Below are 20,624 nucleotides of genomic sequence, written 5' to 3'. Positions count from 1 at the left end.
CCCTGATTTGCTCTTCCGTGTCCCTGATGACATCATCAGAGATGCGGCAGAGCAAATCAGGGCAGTAGAGGCTGCGAAGCATCGTGTTTACAGTGCTGCGGCCACTGCTGGAGCCAGGAGGTTTCTTGACCGCGGGAAGGGGGGTGGTGGTGGCGGCGGTAAGGGACTAAGGGAGCCGGCCAGACCGCGAGAAGGGAAAGCCGGATGGGAGGGTCAGACCGTGGTGGGAGGCTCAACGGGGATTCGGGTTTGGGGTGGGGGGCGAAGACGACGACGAAGACGAACTGAAAAGAACTCTAGGCGCGCATGCGCACTACTCCTGCGGCCACAAATTGACAGTAGATAATGTATGAAGCCTCGACAGGTTTCAAAATTTGTGCCTTCTCCATCCCTTTTTTGTGTTTTCTACCTATTAGTCCCACCCCCCCCAAAACCTCAGGCCCCTTTGTCGGAATAGGAAATAACCCTCGTTGACAAAGCAGAAGCTGCAAGCTCATTCTCCTGGCAAAGGTGAGCCGTGGAACAAACGTGTTTTGTTACTTAACGTGTGAGCTGAAGAAAATGGTTAAAGCTCATGTTTTAATGTTTTGCTTTTTACTAATTGCACTCGGCAGCAGGTATTATCGCAAAATGCCCACTTGTATTGCTTGGCTCGGGCCGTTCGTTGTTTGAAAATGCCCACTTCTGCAGGCAGCATCACTTAATGAAGATGAATTGCTGCTGAAGAAAACCGGTGTAAAAAGAAGCATTGTACTAATAGGCAAAGCGAAATGGTGATTTGGAACCTTCAGGGGACAGATTTCATGTGTGTGTGCGCGCGTGCACATGTAGAGGTCCTTGTGTCCTCTCTCCTTCCCTCAACCATAACTTTTTGTTGTTGAAAGTCTTCTGCATCCTGGCTCCCCACCCTCACCTCGAAATCCATATTAGAGAATGACACGGGGACTTTTGTCACTGTCCCCATCCCTGCCCCGTTCCTGTAAGCTCTGCCTTAACCGCACAAACCTCGAACACTTATGATTGTAAAGCAGGGCTGCCCAAGTCCGGTCCTCGAGATCTACTGGCAGGCCAGGTTTTCAGGATATCCACAATGAATATGCATGAGAGAGAGATTTGCATACCAAGAAGGCAGTGCAGGCAAATCTCTTTCATGCATGTTCCTTATGGATATCCTGAAAACCTGGCCTGCCAGTAGATCTCGAGGACCGGACTCGGGCAGCCCTGTTGTAAAGTGTTCGAGGTTTGTGCAGTTGAGGACAGAGCTTGCAGGAATGGGGCAGGGGCAGGAAAAGAACTCACGGGGACAGAACGGGAAAATGAGCTCCCGCGGGGATGGGGAAAAATTTGTCCCCCTGTCATTCTGTGGCAGGCTTTTATACGGTCCTGTTGGTTCTGCTTCGATTCACAGGGGTGGGCAACTCCGGTCCTCGAGGGCCGGAATCCAGTCGAGTTTTCAGGATTTCCCCAATGAATATGCATTGAAAGCAGTGCATGCAAATAGATCTCATGCATATTCATTGGGGAAATCCTGAAAACCCGACTGGATTCCGGCCCTCGAGGACCGGAGTTGCCCCCCCCCCCTGGCTTCGAATGTAGGATATTTAGAAAATGCAACTCTATAATCTTTTCTTCTTTTCATTTTTGTTTGCTATCTTTCTCCTCTTCCTTTTCTCTCCGAGCAGATGTTTAATTGAATTCTCATGGGAATCGGTTAATAAATGTACTCTTCCTCCGCTCCCAACCCCCTCTAGGCAATTTGCCAATTTGAATATAACCCCTGAAAAAATGTTAAGAAGTCGACCAAGGCAGAAAAGAAAAATATTAAGGCATGATTTGAGGGGGATGCTGGTGGTGCAGTTACTGCTATATTCAGAACAGAATCATCCATGTTCCACGCATTTTAAGCATCGGGAGCCTTTGATGATGGTGCAGAATCTTTGTCTTTTGTGGAGGGAGAAACTTTACACAGTGCGGGTATTATACGCTGAGGGAAGCATCTCAAGTGCAATAGAAACAGAAAAAAAAAAAAATACAAAGAGCGAGGAACAGAAGAAATCAAAGCAAGTGTCCAGATGATGATATAAAGACTCATGCTTCATTCAGACAATACAAAGAAAAGTCTCTTCACTCTACAGCAGAGATCTCAAAGTCCCTCCTCGAGGGCCGCAATCCAGTCGGGTTTTCAGGATTTCCCCAATGAATATGCATTGAAAGCAGTGCGTGCACATAGATCTCATGCATATTCATTGGGGAAATCCTGAAAACCCGTCTGGATTGCGGCCCTCGAGGAGGGACTTTGAGACCCCTGCTCTACAGTATGAAGGCTACGCTTTGTTCAGATGTGTCTATTCTGAAGACTCACTGTTGGAAGATGGTCCCCTTCTGACCACCCACTAAATACCTTGTACTCAAAATTGAATTCTTCAGACCCTCAGAGATGTCACCAGTGGTTCAAAAGTTTTCATAACCGCTGGCTTTACACATCAAATCATCACCGGGTCACTTGTAAACTAAACTAAACTAAGCCTTAGGTTTATATACCGCATCTTCTCCACTGAAGTGGAGCTCGACACGGTTTACAGAGTTTAAAAAATATGGGAAAAGAGAAGAGAAAGAGTTTACAAAGCATAAAAAGAGGGGATGTAATCAGGAGAAGAGATGATTATATGCTAGAGAAAAGCCAGGTTTTCGGTTGTTTTCGGAATAGTTGGAGGGAGTCCAGGTTCCGCAGCGGGACAGTGAGGTCGTTCCAGAGGTCGGTGATTTTGGAGAGGAGGGATCTACCCAGTTTACCTGCGTGGAGGATGCCGTGTAGAGAGGGGAAGGATAGTTTATGTCTGTGGGCAGATCTGGTGGTAGTTGGTGTCGGGGCGAGGAAGGATAGAGGGATTAGGGGCGGAAGGATGCTGTGAATGATCTTGAAAGCCAGGCAGGAGCATTTGAAATGAATTCTGGAAAGTACTGGGAGCCAAGTGGTGAGAATAAGGGACAAGTGCACCTAAGCTAAGTATTAAGCATGCAAATAGGAATGCTATAGAAATTTATATCTGACGGTTATTTGGTAAAAACCTTAGAAGTCTTAAAAACCTTTAAACGCAAAAATAAATATTTACAAGCGACCCGGTGACGATTTGATGTGTAAAGCCAGCGGTTATGAAAACTTTTGAACCACTGGTGACATCTCTGAGGGTCTGAAGAATTCAATTTTGAGTACAAGGTATTTAGTGGGTGGTCAGAAGGGGACCATCTTCCAACAGTGGGTTGATATACACCTTCTATAGAACATAATTTTATACGCTCTACGTTAATTTATTCTGAAGACCTGGCACAAAGGATGCCTGCGTCAGGAGTCCAAAGCATAGAAGCGCTTTAGGCCGATAGAAAAGTGATCAGTGCAGCAGAGGAAACTCAGAGCTGCTGTGCGATGATCCCACGAATAGACGCTCGGCACAGCAAAGTAAACACTGGCTGCTACAGTATTTATAGATTGGGTTATTCTCCCGTTTCACGCATTACATTTCTTCTGCCGTTTGAATGCTTTCCACCTCACAAGGTCCTCTTGCAATTTTTCACAATCCAGCAGCTTTGAATAATTTTTTGTCATTTGCAAATCTGATAATTTCACCTGATTTTCCGGTTCATAGACAGCTCGGCGAAAGACAAAGGCGCGCGCCGACAACTGAGCGCAAGACGGAGGCGTGCGCCGCAGAAAATTACAGTTTTTAGGGGCTCCGACGGGGGTTTTTGTTGGGGAGCCCCCCCCCAGTTTACTGAATAGAGATCGCGCCGGCGTTGTGGGCGGGTTTGGGGGGTTGTAACCCTCCACGTTTTACTGTAAACTTAACTTTTACCCTAAAAACAGGGAAAAAGTGAAGTTTTCAGTAAAATGTGGGGGGTTACAGCCCCCCACACCCCCCACAACGCCAATAGGGAGAAGAGGAGATAGTCGATGCTCTGGATGGGCAGACTGGATGGGCCTTTATCTGCCACCATGTTTCTATATAGATTTTTTAATGCCTGTGTGGTAGCCACCCGTAAATCCCTTCCCCGTCTAAATAAAGGCAGAGGGCAGGTTTTGAGTCTTTGTCCTTCCCCTATAATTCAGTTGCTCTTGAGCATATTACTTGATAGAATTTACTTGTCTTATGCTGTAGGTTGGAAGAGTTTAGTGAGGTTGATTTATTAGCTCTGTTCTCTCCTTTCTTGAGGACTTGTATTTGACACTTCTTTTAAAATGTCATGTTTTGATTTGATGTATAAATTTATGACTCAAAAGAGCACGATTCCTAAATTGTATCACACTGGAGTCCTTTTAAATGCAGTCAGTGCTTATAGGGGTTTCTTGGATCCCAGCAATGGAGGCTATATTAGTTAGATATGGACCGGAGGCCCATCTCGTCTGCCCATTTGACATCCTGCCGCAAACTTATTGAACACAGTTGATCCATTTTACTCCCTTCACTTTTGAATTCAGCGCATGCTTTTCTCAGTAGCTCAAGGCCAGTAATATTTAAGCTCCATTAGTTCTTTTCTAGTCTTCAGAGGGCTTGCAGCCTAAGTTTGTACCTAAGGCAGTGGAGGGTTAATGGCTTGCCCAAGATCACAAGAAGCAGATTATAGGGACCACCTTGGGTCAGCGCCCAAGAAATAGATTCGGATGCCATTATAGAGAATATGCTGAAACCTTCTGTCCACTTTGTGGCAGCAGTCTATAAAACAAGCAAAATGTTAGGAATTATTAGAAAGGGGATGGTAAATAAGACTAAGAATTGTATAAGATCCCTGTATCGCTCTATGATGCGACGTCACCTTGAGTATTTCATTCAATTCTGGTTGTTGTAACATAGAAACATAGAAATAGACGGCAGATAAGGGCCACGGCCCATCAAGTCTGCCCACCCTACTGTCCCTCCCCTCCCTTTGCCCTGTGAATAGATCCCATGTGTCGATCCCATTTGGCTTTAAAATCAGGCACGCTACTAGCCTCAATCACCTGCAGTGGAAGACTATTCCAGCGATCAACCACCCTTTCAGTGAAAAAGAATTTCCTGGTGTCACCTCGTAGTTTTCCGCCTCTGATTTTCCACGGATGCCCTCTTGTTGTCGCGGGACCCCTGAAAAAGAAGATATCTTCCTCAGTCTCGATGCGGCCCGTGAGATACTTGAACGGCTCGATCATGTCCCCCCTCTCCCTGCGCTCCTCGAGCGAGTACAGCCGCAATTTGTCTAGCCTTTCCTCGTACGGGAGATCCTTGAGTCCTGAGACCATCCGGGTGGCCATTCTCTGAACCGACTCCAGTCTCAGCACATCCTTGCAATAATGCAGCCTCCAGAATTGCACACAGTATTCCAGGTGGGGTCTCACCATGGATCTATACAATGGCATAATGACTTCCAGCTTACGGCTGACGAAACCCCTGCGTATGCAACCTATGATTTGTCTTGCCTTGGATGAAGCTTGCGCCACTTGATTGGCAGCCTTCATGTCCTCACCGATGATCACCCCCAAGTCTCGTTCTGCTACCGTTCTTGCTAGGATCTCGCCATTAAGGGTATAAGTCTTGCATGGATTTTGGCTGCCCAGGTGCATGACTTTCCATTTTTTGGCATTGAAGCTGAGTTGCCAGGACCTAGACCAGCGCTCCAGTAGGAGTAGGTCGTACATCATGTTGTCGGACATTGAATCTTCATCCGTTGTGCATTTGCCCACTACATTACTTAGTTTGGCGTCATCGGCGAATAAAGTTATTTTCCCTCAAAGCCCTTCTGTCAAGTCCCTTATAAAGATGTTGAATAGGATATAGCGGAATCGCAAAGGTTCAAAGAAGAGCAACCAAGATTATAAGGGGGATGAAACTGCTCTCGTATGAAGAAAGTCTAAAGAGGTTATGGCTCTATAGCTTGGGAAAGAGATGGCTGAGAGGAGATATGATTGAAGTCTACAAAATCCTGAGTGGTATAGAACGGGTATAAGTGGATCGATTTTTCACTCCGTCAAAAATTACAAAGACTTGGGGGACACTCGATGAAGTTACAGGGAACTACTTTTAAAACCAATAGGAGGAAATACTTTTTCACTCAGACAATAGTTAGGCTCTGGAACGCATTGCCAGAGGATGTGGTAAGAGCGGATAGTGGTTTGGACAAGTTCCTGGAGGAAAAGTCCATTGTTTGTTATTGAGAAAGACATGGGGGAAGCCACTGGTTGCCTGGGATCATAGCATGAAATCTTGCTACTCTTTGGGGATTTTGCATGGAATGTTTCTACAATACTATTTGGGGATTTTGCATGGAATGTTCTACTCTTTGGGAATTTTTCATGGAATGTTTCTACAGTACTATTTGGGGATTTTGCATGAAATCTTGCTACTCTTTGGGATTTTTCATGGAATGTTTCTACAGTACTATTTGGGGATTTTGCATGGAATATTGCTACTCTTTGGGGATTTTGCATGGAATGTTTCTACAGTACTATTTGGGGATTTTGCATGAAATCTTGCTACTCTTTGGGATTTTTCATGGAATGTTTCTACAGTACTATTTGGGGATTTTGCATGGAATATTGCTACTCTTTGGGGATTTTGCATGGAATGTTTCTACGGTACTATTTGGGGATTTTGCATGAAATCTTGCTACTCTTTGGGATTTTTCATGGAATGTTTCTACAGTACTATTTGGGGATTTTGCATGGAATATTGCTACTCTTTGGGGATTTTGCATGGAATGTTTCTACTCTTTGGGGATTTTTCATGGAATGTTTCTACAGTACTATTTGGGGATTTTGCATGGAATCTTGCTACTCTTTGGGGATTTTGCATGGAATGTTTCTACAGTACTATTTGGGGATTTTGCATGAAATCTTGCTACTCTTTGGGGATTTTGCATGGAATGTTCTACTCTTTGGGGATTTTTCATGGAATGTTTCTACAGTACTATTTGGGGATTTTGCATGGAATGTTCTACTCTTTGGGAATTTTTCATGGAATGTTTCTACAGTACTATTTGGGGATTTTGCATGGAATCTTGCTACTCTTTGGGGATTTTTCATGGAATGTTTCTACAGTACTATTTGGGGATTTTGCATGGAATCTTGCTACTCTTTGGGGATTTTGCATGGAATGTTTCTACAGTACTATTTGGGGATTTTGCATGGAATGTTCTACTCTTTGGGAATTTTTCATGGAATGTTTCTACAGTACTATTTGGGGATTTTGCATGGAATCTTGCTACTCTTTGGGGATTTTTCATGGAATGTTTCTACAGTACTATTTGGGGATTTTGCATGGAATATTGCTACTCTTTGGGGATTTTGCATGGAATGTTTCTACTCTTTGGGGATTTTTCATGGAATGTTTCTACAGTACTATTTGGGGATTTTGCATGGAATCTTGCTACTCTTTGGGGATTTTGCATGGAATGTTTCTACAGTACTATTTGGGGATTTTGCATGAAATCTTGCTACTCTTTGGGGATTTTGCATGGAATGTTCTACTCTTTGGGGATTTTTCATGGAATGTTTCTACAGTACTATTTGGGGATTTTGCATGGAATGTTCTACTCTTTGGGAATTTTTCATGGAATGTTTCTACAGTACTATTTGGGGATTTTGCATGGAATCTTGCTACTCTTTGGGGATTTTTCATGGAATGTTTCTACAGTACTATTTGGGGATTTTGCATGGAATCTTGCTACTCTTTGGGGATTTTGCATGGAATGTTTCTACAGTACTATTTGGGGATTTTGCATGAAATCTTGCTACTCTTTGGGGATTTTGCATGGAATGTTCTACTCTTTGGGGATTTTTCATGGAATGTTTCTACAGTACTATTTGGGGATTTTGCATGGAATATTGCTACTCTTTGGGGATTTTGCATGGAATGTTTCTACTCTTTGGGTTTCTGCAAGGTACTTGTGACCTGGATTGGCTACTGTTGAAGCAGTATTTTGGGCTAAATGGACCACTGGTCTGACCCAGTATGGCTATTCTTATGTAAGAAAATTATGGGAGTTTGATCATAGCGCAGAGCAAATTCTCAGTAACTGCATGATATCGGAAAGGAAGAGCTATGTCATATACCAGGCACCTCCAAAGGTGAGGAGCAGAGCTATCCATCGTTTGTGCGTGAGAACTTTGTCAGCCAACGAGTTACGGCATCCCTGCAAGAAAGAGGATGCCTTCCCCAGACTTGACTTGGCTGCGATAGAGCAAAAAGACACGCCATTCAGCTCTCAGGATCACCGTCTCCAGGTATACTGCACCTCCTTTGGAGTCTCTCTGCAGGTGAAGGAGAACGGTCTCCCTTCATTCTCTTCAGAGCCTTGTGTTTTCAAGCCAGATTCCTGCAGCTCCTGTGGAAGTGATGCCATGAAGTCAGCAGAGACAGCAAGGATCTCTTTCTGAACTGATGCTTGTTGATGGACCTGGCTGAGTTTAAGTCCTCAGCAAAAGGAGGCTTTGGAGCTCTGTAGCAGCCAAGGAGGCCTTTTTAGCATGCTTGATAAATGTGATTTAAAAGCTTTCTATAAAACATTATTTAACTTCATTACATAACCTTATACAATTGCAAAAAAAAAGAAGAAGGGAACAGTTCTTCAGGGGTGGTATATATTTGGAGAAGATCGTGCATGAGGTGAAGATGTAGATTTTAGATTTATTGCTCACTTTTTCCAAATCTAAACCTTAAGATAGGCAAGTATGCAAATTATTTCCTTGCCCAAGTGGGCTTACAATCTAAGTTGTACTCGAGGCAGTGGTGGGTAAAATGATTTGCCTAGGTCATAAAGAGTGTTGGTGAAATAAGTTTGTAGAGGCTAATTGGACATTGATTGAGGCTGAGAGATGTCAGGGGGATGAATGAGGCTAGAGTGTGACTAGAAAAATAATTTTTTTGTACCAGAAACGAATCTGCAACACACCTGTTAGCGACAGCCCCCTCCTGAGCCTGCCTTGTCAGTGGGTAATGAGAGCAGGAATGTCCCCACTGTTCCCAGCACACAGCTGGCTCCAGGTCAGAATGGTTTCCGAGACTTTCAGTAGCCATCTCTAGAGGTCTCTGCAGCCATTTTGAGTTTGGAACTGATACAGGCAGAAACAGTCCTCAATCACTCATGGCTAAAATGGCTGCCGAGACCTCCAGCAGCCGTTTCACAAGACTGCCGCCGGAATTCCAGGAAGCCATTTTGACCTGGAACTGGCTATGCGCAGGAGGGAGTGGGAGTGTTCCTGCACCCACTACTCACCAATGACAAGGTAGGCCAGGAGGGGGCTGCCGCCGGGAGGGGTATCTGTTTAGATGGGGGGGAGGCAAATTCTGGAGGGAATGGAGGCAGTGTACATAAATTTTGGTTTCAGCCAAAATAAGGCTGGAACACGGATTTCAGGCCGCTTTCAGCACCAACTGAAATTTGGTTAGCTTCTGAGGCTTGGGGGTTGTGAAACGTAAGGGAACATGGTTGAGACACGGAGGCTGTATAGGAGTGTATCAGTCTAAAGCAGTGGTCTCCAACTCAAACCCTTTGCAGGGCCACATTTGGGATTTGTAGGTACTTGGAGGGCCTCAGAAAAAATAGTTAATGTCTTATTAAAGAAATGACAATTTTGCATGAGGTAAAACTTTTTATAGTTTATAAATCTTTCCTTTTGGCTAAGTCTTAATAATAATATTGTAATTTATAGCGAAAGAGACATATAATCAAAAAACTGTTTTATTTTACTTTTGTGATTATGATAAACATATTGAGGGCCTCAAAATAGTACCTGGCGGGCCGCATGTGGCCCCCTGGCCGCAAGTTTGAGACCACTGGTCTAAAGTGAGCTTCCAGGTTAAAAAATTGCTTTTCTTATAATATGAGTCTTCCATGATCGGTTATGTGCCCAAGTTATATGTTCTACAGCATAAGCTTGATTTTATGGATTATGTTAAAATTTTATATACATATATACACACAAAATAGTAGTTGTGTTGCCACAGCTTAAAAAATGGGGAGAGAGATTAATTTTTGTATTCTTTGGAAAAGTTTTTGCAATAAATAAGTTGAAAGAAGATTAGTTGTGGAATGGAGATAAATCCTCAGCCTCTGGTCCTGCTCTTTTGAGTCAAAAGAAGGCAATGGTGGGAACCAGGCGAGAATAGCAAACAGCATTGGGTAACTTCCATCTAGATGCAAATTCCAAAAGTCCAAGCAGCAGATTCTTCTGAAGATTTAAGGCTGGAGATTACATAATTTTTATGTTTATTGATCTAGTTGGTTGCTGCCGCCTTGATATCTGCTATCTCTTCTTCCTTTCAATGTGATGGAACAGTTGAACAGGAGCAGGCCAGCAGATAAACCTGTTATCTTATCTGGCGGGCCTGCTGGAGGCATCCTTCTGACCTCCTTGGCTTGTGAAAAATTAATACTTCCGTAGGCTGCAATCTGTTCTGATGTTGACTCATACTCTTAACAGCTAATAAAAGGACTGCTGCTGAAGTACACAGAGAGAGAGAGAGAGATCTACATATATAATTTTTGCATTGTGTGATGCTCCTGACTAGAGGATGTCACAGGTACAAAATTTCCCCCTCCCGTCCCAGTGAGCTCTTAAGCTCCGTCCTCATCTACACAAGCCTCAAACACTTGAAAATCATAAGCAGCAACATTCTAGAGCTCCGATTGTGATGTCATAATGCCTCATTCCGCTAATGCCTAAGCTCCGTCCTCATCTGCACAAGCCTCAAACACTTGAAAATCCTAAGTAGCAACATTCTAGAGCTCATATTGTGATGTCATAATGCCTCATTCCACCAATGCCTAAGCTCCGTCCTCATCCGCACAAGCCTCAAACCCTTTAAAATCCTAAGTAGCAACATTCTAGAGCTCAGATTGTGATGTCATAATGCCTCATTCCACCAATGCCTAAGCTCCGCCCTCATCTGCACAAGCCTCAAACACTTGAAAATCATAAGCAGCAACATTCTAGAGCTCCGATTGTGATGTCATAATGCCTCATTCCGCTAATGCCTAAGCTCCGTCCTCATCTGCACAAGCCTCAAACACTTGAAAATCCTAAGTAGCAACATTCTAGAGCTCATATTGTGATGTCATAATGCCTCATTCCACCAATGCCTAAGCTCCGTCCTCATCCGCACAAGCCTCAAACCCTTTAAAATCCTAAGTAGCAACATTCTAGAGCTCAGATTGTGATGTCATAATGCCTCATTCCACCAATGCCTAAGCTCCGCCCTCATCTGCACAAGCCTCAAACACTTGAAAATCATAAGCAGCAACATTCTAGAGCTCCGATTGTGATGTCATAATGCCTCATTCCGCTAATGCCTAAGCTCCGCCCTCATCTGCACAAGCCTCAAACACTTGAAAATCATAAGCAGCAACATTCTAGAGCTCCGATTGTGATGTCATAATGCCACATTCCACCAATGCCTAAGCTCCGTCCTCATCTCATAAGTAGCAACATTCTAGAGCTCCGATTGTGATGTCATAATGCCTCATTCCACCAATGCCTAAGCTCCGCCCTCATCTGCACAAGCCTCAAACACTTGAAAATCATAAGCAGCAACATTCTAGAGCTCCGATTGTGATGTCATAATGCCACATTCCACCAATGCCTAAGCTCCGTCCTCATCTCATAAGTAGCAACATTCTAGAGCTCCGATTGTGATGTCATAATGCCTCATTCCACCAATGCCTAAGCTCCGTCCTCATCTGCACAAGCCTCAAACACTTTAACATCATAAGTGTTCAAGGCTTGTGCGGTTAAGGCAGAGCTTACAGGAATGGGGAAGGGATGGGATGGGGAAATTGAGTTTCTGCAGGGACGGGGACAAATTGTCTACTCCTGATCCCTCTTCTCTCTAGACTGGTTAGGGACAGGCTTTTCTTATTAATATAATTATTGATAAGGGAAAATTTGCCAAAAAGAAATAATGATTTGCCAGCATATTGAATACAGAAAAAGAGTGACAATTGTCATTTTCCTCTTTTGGAATGATGTAAGTCGGTGTCTCGTAAACTTTTCCAAGCCGCAGCTGGAGGGTCTCCGTGCATGCGCAGATGTCGACCTGGTGACATCACGCACATGTGGAGACATAATCGCATCGCTATACACACATGCGAGGAGGCCCTCCAGATGGGGCCCTGAGCTTGTTAAACCTGAAATTACTACGCCGGTGGGGAGGTGAGGAGAGCAGGCGAGATGGCCTGTGAGGGGGAGGGGAGGTGCCGGCTGACTCGCCTACACAACGTGCCTCTAGTCCAGTGGTCTCAAACTCAAACCCTTTGCGAGGCCACATTTTGGGATTTGTAGGTACTTGAAGGGCCGCAAAAAAAAGAGTTAATGTCTTATTAAAGAAATGACAATTTTGCATGAGGTAAAACTCTTTATAGTTTATAAAACTTTCCTTTAACAGTTAAAAGGAAAGATATATAAACTATAAAGAGTTTTACCTCATGCAAAATTGTCTTTCTTTAATAATAATAATAATAATAACTTTATTCTTGTATACCGCATTACCATGGAAGTTCTATGCGGTTAACAGATGAAGAGACTGTACATTTACAGCGAAGTTACAATTTCGTTAATGTTACATTTACATTTTAGACAATAAATATACGGTAAAGTTATTTTGGCAGCTAGGTTATATGTTCAGAGTAGTTAAGAACATAAGAAGTTGCCTCCACTGGGACAGACCAGAGGTCCATCCCGCCCAGTGGACCGCTCCCGCGTTGGCCCACCAGGTCCTTTGACCTGTGAAGTGACTTGACCATTTTTATATCCTACCTCTGCTTCTATCTGTACCCCTCAATCCCTTTATCCTTTAGGAACCTATCCAAACCTTCCTTGAACCCCTGTACTGTGGTCTGGCCTATCACAACCTCTGGAAGAGCGTTCCATGCGTCTACCACCCTCTGGGTAAAAAAGAATTTCCTAGCATTTGTTCTAAACCTGTCCCCTTTCAATTTCTCCGAGTGACCCCTAGTGCTTGTGGTTCCCCACAGTTTGAAGAATCTGTCCTTGTCCACTTTCTCTATGCCCTTCAGGATTTTGAAGGTTTCTATCATGTCCCCTCTAAGTCTCCTCTTCTCCAGGGAGAACAGCCCCAGCATTTTTAACCTGTCAGCGTATGAAAAATTTTCCATACCTCTTATCAGTTTTGTCGCTCTTCTCTGGACTCCCTCGAGTACTGCCATATCTTTCTTGAGGTACGGCGACTAGTACTGGACACAGTATTCCAGGTGCGGGCGCATTGCATGATACAGTGGCATGATGACTTCTTTCGTCCTGGTTGTGATACCCTTTTTGATGATGCCCAGCATTCTGTTTGCTTTCTTTGAGGCTGTCGCACACTGCGCCAATGGCTTCAATGTTGCATCCACCATCACCCCCAGGTCTTTTTCAAGGTCGCTCACCCCTAGCAATATTCCCCCCATTTTATAGCTGAACATCGGGTTCTTTTTCCCTACATGCATGACCTTGCATTTATCCACATTGAAACTCATTTGCCATTTTTTTGCCCACTCCTCTAGTTTCGTAAGGTCCCTCTGCAGGTCTTCACAATCCTCCTTGGTTTTGACCCTGCTACAGAGTTTGGTGTCATCAGCAAATTTAATGACCTCACATTTCATCCCCGTCTCCAGGTCGTTGATAAATATATTGAACAGGAGTGGTCCCAACACCGATCCCTGAGGGACTCCGCTCGTGACCCATTGCCAGTCTGAGTAATGCCCTTTTACTCCAACCCTCTGTTTTCTGCCCGCCAGCCAGTGTCTGATCCATCGGTGTACATCCCCTTGCACCCCGTGATTCCACAGCTTCTTAAGCAGCCTTTCGTGAGGTACCTTGTCGAAGGCTTTTTGGAAGTCGAGGTAGATGATGTCTATGGCTTCCCCCTTGTCCATCTGGCTGTTTATTCCCTCAAAGAAGTACAGTAAGTTCGTGAGGCACGACCTACCCTTGCAGAAGCTGTGCTGGCTCGCCTTCAGTTGTCCATTTTTTTCTATGTGCTCGCAGATTGTGTCCTTGACCAGTGCTTCCATCATCTTTCCCGGGACCGAGGTCAAGCTCACCGGCCTGTAGTTTCCCGGATCTCCTCTTGATCCCTTCTTAAAGATGGGTGTCACATTTGCTATTTTCCAGTCTTCTGGGATCTCCCTAATTTTCAAGGATAGATTACATATTTGGCAAAGTGTTTCCGCTATTTCGTTTCTCAGTTCCTTTATTACCCTTGGGTGGATGCCGTCCAGGCCCGGTGATTTGTCGCTCTTCAGTCTGTCTATCTGTCGGAGGACATCCTCTCGGCTCGCCTCTAATTGGACCAGCTTTTCATCGTGGTCTCCATTTATGATCTCCTCAGGTTCTGGGATATTGGATATGTCCTCTCTCGTGAAGACTGATGAGAAGAACTTGTTTAATCTGTCAGCTATCTCTTTTTCCTCTGTTACCACTCCTTTCCTGTCTCCGTCGTCCAATGGTCCCACTTCCTCCCTGGCTGGTTGCTTCCCCTTCACATACCTGAAGAATGGTTTGAAGTTTCTTGCTTCCCCCACCAGTCTTTCCTCATACTCTCTTTTTGCTTTCCTAACCTCTCGGTGGCATTCTTTCTGGTGCCTTTTGTGCTCCTTCTGGTTGTCCCTTGTTGGGTCCTTTTTCCATTTTCTGAAAGATGATTTCTTGTCACTTATCGCCTTTTTTACTGCATTGTTTATCCACGCCGGGTTTCGAGCTCGATTCTTTTTGCACCCTTTCCTAAACCTTGGGATGTACAGGTCTTGTGCCTCGTGCACCGTGCCCTTGAGTAGGGCCCAGGCTTCCTCTACGGTCTCCATCTTCATTGAGCTGTTGCTGAGCTTTTTTCCCACCATTTTCCTCATGGCCTCGTAATTTCCTTTTCTGTAGTTGAGTGCTGTCGTTGTGGTTCTTTTCACCTTTTGTGTTCCTATGTTTAGTTTGTACTGTATCATGTTGTGATCGCTGTTTCCTAATGGTGCTAGTACTACCACCTCCTTTGCGGGTCCCCCTAGCCCATTGAGGATTAGGTCCAGAGTGGCATCCCCTCGCGTTGGTTCCGTGACCAGCTGTTCCATGTAACAGTCCCTCGTTGCCTCTAGGAATTTAGTTTCTCTCGTGCAATTGGAGTGTCCAGTGTTCCAGTCTATTCCAGGGTAGTTGAAATTCCCCATAACCACCACACTTCCAATTTTGCATACCTGCCTCAATTCGTCCTCCAGGTCCTGGTCGTTTGTTTCTGGCTGTCCTGGTGGGCGATAGTACAGTCCCAATTTGATGTCTGCTCCATTTCCTCCTGTCAGTTTAACCCATATTGATTCCAAGCTGTCCGCCCTTACTGTCGTTTCCATCCTGGTTGAAGGAATGGAGTCCTTTATATACAGTGCTACTCCTCCATCCTTCTTGTGTGTCCTGTCCCTCCTATAGAGTTTGTACCCTGGCAGGGCCATATCCCATTTGTTGTCCTCGGACCACCATGTCTCTGTGACTCCTATTATGTCCAAGTCCTCTTTACTGGCTATAACTTCTAGCTCTCCCATTTTTGTCCTTAGGCTCCTGGCATTTGTATATAGGCAAATTAAGTCCCGGTTGGTTACCTTCTCATTTGGTTCTCCTCGTGGTTTGGTGCTCCTGTCGATCCCCTCACGGTCTGTCAGTCCCCGAGCCTCATTCTGTTCACCTTCCTCCTGTGGTGTGTCTATCCCGTCCTCCGTCCGCTTCTTCGATTTTGGATAGCCCTCTGTTTCCTCATTTTGTCGCTCTTTAGTTCCATAAGTTCCTTGGATCCCTGCAAGGTGTCTTTGGGTTTTAGTCCAGAAAATGTCCACACAGTCTCGAGCCCTCTATTGCCATTTCCTGATTCAGTATCCTTACTTGATACTGTGGTCCGATGTGTCGAGGTCAGATCGACTATCGGCTTTCCCCTTGTTATCAGTTTAAAGCCATGTCTATGCTGGTCTGGATGTTGCGTGCCAGCATCCTCGTCCCAGCCGCGCTCAGGTGCAGTCCGTCTCTCCTGTAGAGCTTGTTTTTCCCCAGGAAGGTTGTCCAGTTCCGTACAAAGTGGAAACCCTCCTCATCGCACCATCTCCTCAGCCATCCGTTTATTGCTTGCAGCTCGATCTGTCTCCTTGCATCTGCCCTCGGTACTGGCAGGATCTCTGAAAAGGCTATCTTCCTTGTCCTCAGCTTCAGTTTCCTCCCCAGGATCTTAAACTGCTCGGTCAGTGTAGTTCTGTTGAAGTTCCGTCTGCTGACATCATTTGTTCCGACGTGGATTATCACTGCTGTCTCCTCCGTCTCAGCTCCCTCCAGGATCCTCTCGATTCTGTCAGATATGTCCTTTGTCCTCGCCCCTGGGAGACATGTCACTAGGCGGTCTGGTCTGCCTCCTGCTATGTGACTGTCCACCTCTCTCAGGATTGAGTCTCCCACCACGATTGCAGATTTCCCTTTTCTCCGCTTCCTCTTGGGTCTCAGGTCTGTATCGGTGATTTGACCCTCCAGTCCTTCCTCTTCCTGATTGGTTCCTCCGCAAGGTCCTTCTCCCCCGGCTTCTGGTGGTGGGTCCTGTCCTCCATCTGATGGTTCCCTTTTGAACTGCTGGTGATCCCGTGTCTCTACCATCTTGCAGGCCTCCTCGATGAATCTCTCGAGCTCTCTGACCTGCTCGTTGATGTGGCTCTCTCTGGTGGTATCGTCAGTTGCCTTGATTTCCCATGGTTCCCCTGCGGCACAGAGTCCCTCCAGCTCCTGGACTTTGATCTGCAGTCTCCCGACCTCCTTCTTTAGGCTATCCAGTTCCTGACATCGACCGCATATGTAAGCCTGCCTCCCGGAGGGGAGGTAGTCATACATGTGACACTCGATGCAGTATACTGGAAAGCTTCACTGGGATTCTGCTGCCTCCATTTCTCTTTCTTCGTGCCTAAGTTTCTTGGTGCGCTGGGGTGTGCCCGGCGTGTAGCTAGCTGGAAAAGTAGAGAGAAGAAAAGAATGAGAATAAAGAAAAGGAAGTAGATATATATAAATTTTTTTTTTTTTTAGGAGGTTATTTAAGAAGATTGAATTTGCTGCTGCGCAGCCTGGACTCCTGGCTCCTTCTCAAGGCTCCTTCTCAAGGCTCCTTCGCAAAGGCGCTCCCGCTAAGGTGAGCGCCTTTGCTGCGCGCCTTCGCCGCGCGCCGAACAGCTGGGCGCCGTTGGCTCCCCCTCTTTTAAGGGGGAGCGAGCTTGCTGATGACGCTCGCTGGTGACGCTGGGGGGTGGGCGGAGCTTCCTCTCGCCGCTACCTCGCGTTGCCTGCCTTCTCCCTCACTGCCTTCTCTCCCAGCTTCCTCCTCTCCTCTTCGTCGATGCCTGCTGCCTCCTGCACCGGCCGAATCAGCTTCCCTGGTGCTGCGGTTCTCCCTCTTTTAAGGGGGAGTCCGGGCTTGCTGGTGACGCTCGCTGGTGACGCTGGGGGGTGGGCGGAGCTTCCTCTCGCCGCTACCCCGCGTTGCCTGCCTTCTCCCTCACTGCCTTCTCTCCCGGCTTCCTCCTCTCCTCTTCGTCGGTGCCTGCTGCCTCCTGCACCGACCGAATCAGTTACATTTGCTTTAAGTTAGATAAGACATTAACTATTTTTTCTGCAGCCCTCCAAGTACTCTATTTTTTTCTGCAGCACTCATATTTAAAGTTCAATATCTTTTCTTTCTCAAAACTGGCACATTTCAATCACTAAATTGAAAATAAAATCATTTTTCTACCTTTGTTTGGTAATTTCATCAGTCTCTGGTTGCACTTTATTCTTCTGACTGTGCATCCAATACTTCTTCCCTTCTTTCAGCCTCCTGTATGCTTCCTCTCCTCCAGACCTCATTCCCTCTCCAAACTTTTTCTTTCTTTCTCTGATTCCGTGCCCCATTTTTTGCTTTTTTTTCTGGCTCCCTGTCCCCACCCCACCTTCTTTCTTTCTTTCTTCCTTCCTTCCTGCCCTCCCCCATGCCACCGCCGCCACGGAATAGGCTGCTGCCGCTGCCGCTATCGGGAACAGGCAGAGATCTCCCTGCTTCTCTTCTGCACGGGGACGACCAACTTTCGCCGCCCGACGTCAATTCTAACGTCGGAAAGGACGTTCCGGGCAGCCAGGCAGCGATTGGCTAGCCAGAACGTCCTCTCGATGTCAGAATTGACGTCGGGCCGTGAGAGTTGGTCGACCCTGCAGGGAAGAGAAGCAGGGAGATCAAAGAACACGGTGCCAGCCCGATCCCCGATGGCAGCAGAGAGAAGGGAAGGGAAGCAGGTTGGGCACCACTGCTCTAGACGAGCCGCGAGCCGCACTCTAGGGAGAACAGTGGACCCCCCCCTTGGTACGCCACTGGAGCAGCAGCGTGTCTGGCCGGCTCGTTCGTTCAAAGCTGCGGGTGGCGGCTCCTTGCGAGATCCGTGCCTGCGTCTGAAGCCTCTCTGATGTTGTGACATCAGAGAGGCTTCCGATGCAGGAGTGGATAGCGCAAGGAGCCGCCAACCCGCGGCTTTGAACGAACGAGCTGGCTGCTGCTCCAAAAGGAAGAGAATGATCGCCTCCAGACCGTGGGCCGCAAATGAAACCTGGAGAGCCACATGCGGCCCGCAGGCCGCGTGTTTGAGACCGCTGCTCTAGTAGCACCCCCGGAATCTCGCTATGGCACACAGTTTGCGATACACTGGTGTAAGTGATACCGACAGAAATATAGGCTGTTAATCCGCCTTCATTGCTAATGTTTCTCGCTCCCTCTGCAGAAAGTCTGTTTTTGTTTCTTCATCCTCTTTATATAGACAACAAATCATCCATATACTGGACAAGAGAATAAAGGAGGAACAAATGGGCTTCTGTTGTAAGATTTTTTATATCCATCTCTGTAAAGAAGAGACAGCAACAACAGATAGATTTGTTCTAGTTGAAACCTTGTTGGCTTGGCACTGTCCAGGGCCACATTGTCTCGGAAATCTTTCTCAGGTTAACCTAGATAAGCTAGCTAATCTGGTTTTTAAACCAGTCTTTTGTAAGTATTTTCCATGGAAACCAGGGCTGTTGCAGTAAGTTATGAGATCCTTAGTAGAGAATGACATGGGGACAAATTTTTCCCCGTCGCCGCAGGCCACCCAGATGGTCTCGGGACTCAAGGATCTCCCGTACGAGGAACGGCTGGATAAGTTGCAGCTGTACTCACTCGAGGAACGCAGAGAGAGGGGTGACATGATCGAGACATTTAAGTATCTCACGGGCCGCATCGAGGTGGAAGTAGATATATTCTTTTTCAAGGGTCCCGCGGCAACAAGGGGGCATCTGTGGAAAATCAGGGGCGGAAAACTGCACGGAGACACCAGGAAATTCTTTTTCACTGAAAGGGTGGTTGATCGCTGGAATAGTCTTCCACTTCAGGTTATTGAGGCCAGCAGCGTGCCTGATTTTAAGGCCAAATGGGACAGACACGTGGGATCTATTCACAGAGAAAGGTAGGGGAGGGTCATTGGGGTGGGCAGACTAGATGGGCCGTGGCCCTTATCTGCCGTCTGTTTCTTCCCCACTCCTGTAAGCTCTGCCTTAATCACACAAGCCTCAAATACTTATGATTTTATAGTATTTGAGGCTTGTTCAGATGAGGACAGAGCTTGCAGGAATGGGGCAGGGACAGGAAAAGAATTCACCGGGACGGGAAAATGAGTTCCCACAGGGGACGGGGAAAAATTTGTCCCCGTGTCATTCTCTACTTGGGAGAACAGTATAGAAAATTGAATAAATAAATAATATGAAACATTTCAGCCTCTGATAACCAGAGCTGGTATTGTGACATCATAATGCCTCATTCCACCAATAAGAGCCAACCTCATCAGTGATGTCACAATGGCTGGATTGTCCTATACTTGGCTCATTTATACTACATTTTGATTTCTAGATTGGTGCAGTGTAGAGAATCCACACTGTCTATGGAAAACCGTTTGTTCAATCAATTAATCACAAACTGACTGAGAACAAACTCAAAAGAGTTCTTATGCTACTCAAGACCTCAAATCCCAAGGCACTACTTACATAGAAACATAGAAATAGACGGCAGATAAGGGCCACGGCCCATCTAGTCTGCCCACCCTAATGACCCTCCTGCCCACCCTAATGACCCTACTTGTGTTTATTTTTCGTGCCCTTGCTGGGGTGAAGTATTCATCACTGGTCTTGTGCAGGGTTTTATTTTTTGTTTGTTTGTTTTTTTTAACATTTTTATACTTTTTAATTATGGTTGACCCTTAATATAAAAAAGAGCACTTAACTTAAAGCCTGACGGCTACCCAGCCATTTCACTGGTAAGTTTCTTCATGGACTCATGCTCTACTCCAACACATTTTTGTCCTGCATGTAAAATGAACTGCTTTAATAATTTATAAAAGAGTGAAAGCACATATACCGCGAGTTTTGTCGCTGTCCCTGCCCCATTCATAAGAACATAAGAACTGCCATCTCCGGATCAGACCCATGGTCCATCGAGTCCGGCGATCCGCACACGCGGAGGCCCAGTCAGGTGTACACCTGACTGTAAGCTCTGCCTTAGCCACACAAGCCTCGAATACTTATGATTTTAAAGCGTTTGAGGCTTGCGCAGGTG

General features: G+C 46.0%; 1 protein-coding gene across 2 annotated transcripts in view; it reads left to right on the top strand.

The window, feature by feature from the left end:
* The window catches only part of CTNNBL1 (catenin beta like 1), a 234,562-nt gene that overhangs the window by 187,124 nt on the left and 26,814 nt on the right, over positions 1-20,624 (top strand). The window lies entirely within an intron of this gene.

This window comes from Geotrypetes seraphini, chromosome 11, assembly GCF_902459505.1.
Source record: "Geotrypetes seraphini chromosome 11, aGeoSer1.1, whole genome shotgun sequence".
Lineage (NCBI taxonomy): Eukaryota > Metazoa > Chordata > Amphibia > Gymnophiona > Dermophiidae > Geotrypetes > Geotrypetes seraphini.
This window is presented reverse-complemented; position numbering and strand designations above follow the sequence as displayed.